This window comes from Dendrobates tinctorius, unplaced genomic scaffold (genome assembly GCF_039654945.1).
Source record: "Dendrobates tinctorius isolate UK_male_01 unplaced genomic scaffold, ASM3965494v1 ptg000126l, whole genome shotgun sequence".
Lineage (NCBI taxonomy): Eukaryota > Metazoa > Chordata > Amphibia > Anura > Dendrobatidae > Dendrobates > Dendrobates tinctorius.
The window spans coordinates 8,267,385-8,271,852 of NW_027361794.1; the positions used below are offsets into that span (position 1 = coordinate 8,267,385).

The 4,468-nt window shown below is 45.4% G+C and overlaps 1 pseudogene; it reads right to left on the minus strand.

Moving 5' to 3' along the window:
- Window positions 1-3,518: 3,518 nt before the first annotated feature.
- LOC141047162 (large ribosomal subunit protein eL8 pseudogene) lies at window positions 3,519-4,103 on the minus strand (annotated as a pseudogene).
- Between the last annotated feature and the right edge of the window lie 365 nt (window positions 4,104-4,468).

The following is a 4,468-nucleotide window of genomic DNA, read 5'->3' on the forward strand; positions in this document are numbered from 1 at the left end:
AATAAGACACATGTCCTTTACACAGATATTTTGAACATCCAGCACATGTCAGATAAGGCCTCTTTCACACATCAGTTTTTCGCCATCAGGCACGATCCGACTTTTTTTTGTAAAACCGGATCCAGCGAAATGCAATGCCGGATCCAGTTTTTCCCCATTGACTTGCATTAGCGCCGGATCGCGCCGGATGGCATTGCTTTTCATCCGTTTTTTGCCGGATCCGGCTACTTGTCTCATTCCGGCGTCTGGAAAAAACGGCTACTGTAACGTTTTTTGTCTCCGGCGAAAAAGCCGGAAGCGCCGGATCCGGCGCTTCCAGCTTTTTGCCACAATGAAAGTCTATGGGCGCCGGATCCAGAAAAAGACGGATCCAGCCACCGGATCCGTTTTTTTATGTCTGCGCATGCTCAGATCCAATTGGCCAGCCCCCAGGAAACAGATATAACCTGCTAGACGGATCCGGCAGAAAAACGGATCCGTTTCTACAGTTCTCCAAAATTTATGCCGGATCCGTTTTTTCTAAAAATAGCCGGATCCTGCCTGACGGCAAAAAACTGATGTGTGAAAGTAGCCTTAGTCTTATTGTCACAGGAAGATGGACAGAAGCTACATCTCTTCCTTTTTTTGCTGGTAGCTGTGCTGCTGGTAGCTGTGCTGGTGGAGGCCATGGATGTGGAGTCTCTTTCTTGAGCATGCTGGACACTTTTTACAATGGCTGTTGCTCCATCACTTCTGGGGGTCACTTTTCTGCTCTCAATATATGGCCTCACCAGGGATTTTCCCAATTCCTCAAGAAATAATTTTCTTTTATGCAGCTTACTCCGGTTCCAATCGGGGTCGATTTCTCTCCATAAGACAAATGCATTGTATGCAGAAACGTCCAGTATGTTATAAAATAAAATCATTGGCCACCGGTTGGTTTTGCGTTTGCATGTATATGTTGATATTGCTTGGTCTTTAAGTATCAACTGCTCCCTTTGTGGCATTATAATCCAAAATAATGTCAGGCTTTCTGTCTTCTCTATCACTCACGGCATTGTCATGGTGCATTGTGCTCATTAAAATTACCTGTTTGGTTTTTTTTGGAACATAAGAAACAACAGTTGTATTTCCAGAAAAATAAAAAGTAGAACTGTACACCTCTCTCTTGCTAAGGATACCTTGCGGTAGTTCAGGTTTGTTTTTTCTCATAGTACCCAGCATGGTAAGTTGTTTTTTCTTCAACATCTGGCCTAGTTGATAGGATGTAAAAAAGTTGTCACATGTGACATTTTGTCCTTTTAGTCCATGAGTCAAATCGAGAACAACACGCATACCCTGATTTTTTTCAGGTCTTTCATCAGGGGTTTTTCCTGTATACACTTGAACATTTAGAGCATAAGAACTTTTGCTGTCGCAAAGTGTCCAGATCTTGATGCCATGTTTTGCTGGCTTACTTGGTATATATTGTCTGAATGGGCACCTACCTCGGAATGCCACCAGTTGCTCATCAACAGTTACAGTTTCACCACTATTATACAATTTTGGTAGAATCTCTACCCATTGATTCCAAACATTTCTAATAGGGCCTAGTTTATCTTTAGCTCTTCTTTCCATTCTATCTGTTTTAGAATCAAACTGCAGTACTCTAGAAATTTCATGAAACCTTTCTCCTCTCACAAACAGACTAGATAATGACTTTCTTACTGATAAGAACAGTGAAACCACCACCATTTTGAGATGAAGTACACATAAAAAAACATAACTTTTGCAGTCAGAAATAATCAGAGACCTGTAGAACAGTATAAAATGCTATTGGGTCATATTGACCCGAACAGTACAAGTGTAACAATCAGCGTGTAGCAAAAATTAAACAAAAAAAAAACAAACAAACAAAAAAAATGTAGAGCTCCACAAATGAGGAGAAGTCAAGGAACCATTAGTTTCAAATCCTCATTAAAAAAAAAATCTGCAGGGTCTCAAAAATCATTTCGGGTCATATTGACCCGAACAGTACAGCAGGGTTAACATAAGCATACAGTCTAGATCACATGAAGTCACTATTGCCCTCTACTCCTCTTTGGTCAGACCTCATCTGGAATACTGTGTCCAGTTTTGGGTGCCACATTTTAAAAAAGACATCAACAAACTGGAGCAAGATCAGAAAAGAGCGACCAGAATGGTGACCGGTCTGCAAACCCTGTCTTATCAGGAAAGGTTGTAGGATTTGGAAATGTTTAGCTTGCAGAAGGGAAGACTGAGAGGAGACTTAATAGCTGTCTACAAATATCTCAAGAGCTGTCACATTGTAGAAGGATCATCTTTATTCCTATTTGCACAAGGAAAGACTAGAAGCAATGGGATTAAACTGAATGGGAGGAGACACAGATTAGATATTAGAAAAAAACTTTTTGACAGTCAGAGTGATCAATGAGTGGAACAGGCTGCCACGAGAGGTGGTGAGTTCTCCTTCAACAGAAGTCTTCAAACAGATGCTGGACAGACATCTGTCTGGGATGATTTAGCGAATCCTGCTTTGAGCAGGAGGTTGGACCAGATGGCCAGGAGGTCCCTTCCAACTCTACGATTCTATGATCTCTAGTGGATGTCCAAGAATGATGTCAGCAGTGTTGTCCAGGAGGGAGTGTGTTGCAAACACTGCCTTCATGTAGGAGGGGGTCCCCTTGCAACTGGATCCAGGTGAGTTGAAAAGTAGGCTAGAGGTCTCTGCTTTCCCCCATAAATTTGCGTCAGGACACTGGTGGCATGGCCTTCTTTTTCCATCAGGTACAGACAAAATGGCTTCTCGTAATCAGGTTGGCCTAGTGCTGGCACTGAGACTATGGAGTCTTTCAGTTTCCTGAATGAGTTGAAGGCTGCATCCGACAGGAGGAACAGGGTTGCATTGATGCAATCATACAGAGGCTGCATTTAGACCGAGGTATCAGGGATCCAAGTTCTGCAATACGAAACTAGACCAAGGAAGGCCTGCAGCATCTTTGGAGTTGTTGGGGGAGCCATCTTCTCCACAGTGGTCTTCTGGTTATCTGTCAGGTGTTTCGTCTGGTAGGCAATACAGTGTCCCAGGAACGTAACTCGCTCCTGACACCACTGGACTTTGGTTTTCAAGACCTTGAATTGCTGCTCCACCAGGTAGAGTAGGGGAGACAAAGAATGGGCTATGCAGGTATCAACATCAGCTGCACAAAGGAGAAGGTCATCCATGTATTGTAGAACAGTGACTTCATGTTCTGCAATCAAGTTGACGAGGATGGAGGACATTGCTTTGGTGAACTGTGAAGGGCCTTTCTGGGCCCCCTGGGGCATCACTCTCTATGTGTACTGCGCCTCCTGGTGCGTGAAGGCAAACAGGTACTGGTCATCCAGGTGAAGGGAACACTGAAGAAAGCAATGGCGAGGTCGATCACTGTGAGCACTGTTGCTGTGGCAGGTACATTAGAGAGCAAAGTGTGCGGATTTGGCACAATTGGGGTTTCGAATACCGTAGCCTCGTTCATGGCCCTCAGAACCGTTCTGAATTAGGCTGGTTCTCCTTTTACAGTCTTTTTTTGACCGAGAAAAGCGGGGATTGCATGATGATTCCTATGGACAAGACGGCCCAGTCTGGCCTTGCCCTTCATTATGCAGTGGGGGACTCCCATCTTCCGGCACAGAGCCGGCAGGAAAACAAGCCATTTACTGTGATTCACATCATGAGAGATGACGACCAGCTGGGCTTTCTTGTTCTCCACCAAGGCAGTCACTGTTTTAACACCTGGTCTGATCACAGGGGGTCTCTTCGTTGGAACGTCTCCTTTACCAGCTGCTTTCTGCTCAGCATGGGCCAGCAGCCGTTTCTTTTCCTCCAGCTTGGTCTCAGGTCAGTATTTGTGCACCAGTTTGAAGAGCTGAGTGGCTGTCTGCCGGTCCAGGGCCTGGGTAAACTGGTTGATTGCAGGGGGCACCTTCAGATGCTTGCAAAAGATGGACCTCTGGTGCTGGCGCTGGATGTAGCGTGGCCATTTCACAAAGCGGGTAAGGTCCCTATTGGGTTGAATATCGTGGCCAATGCCAAAGTTCTTAGGCCATTTCTCAAACAGCGGGTTCACTTAGACCTTCAGTTGTCAGAGACAGCTTGACTCTGGCTGAAGGACAGGGTATACTGGGCCTTACGATGGTACGGTGTTCCAGGCTTGAGTGACACCCACACCGGCACAACTTGAAGTCTCCCCACATCCTAGGGGTCCCTTGGACCATAGGCTTTCTGGCACTATGTCCAGCACCTCCCTGGGTAGGCTTGCATCGGTTGTCTGAGGATTGAAGCTTGAGGAAGATAATTTGCATATTCCAGGTGCCTTCTGGGAAAAGCAAAGTTTCCCTAAACAAGAGGATCGTTGGATACAGCCGGGACCAACTGCTTGGAAAGCATCGCCGAACCGCGTGCCTCTAGGACATTATTGCAAGAAAGCTTGCCTGATTGAGTAGATTA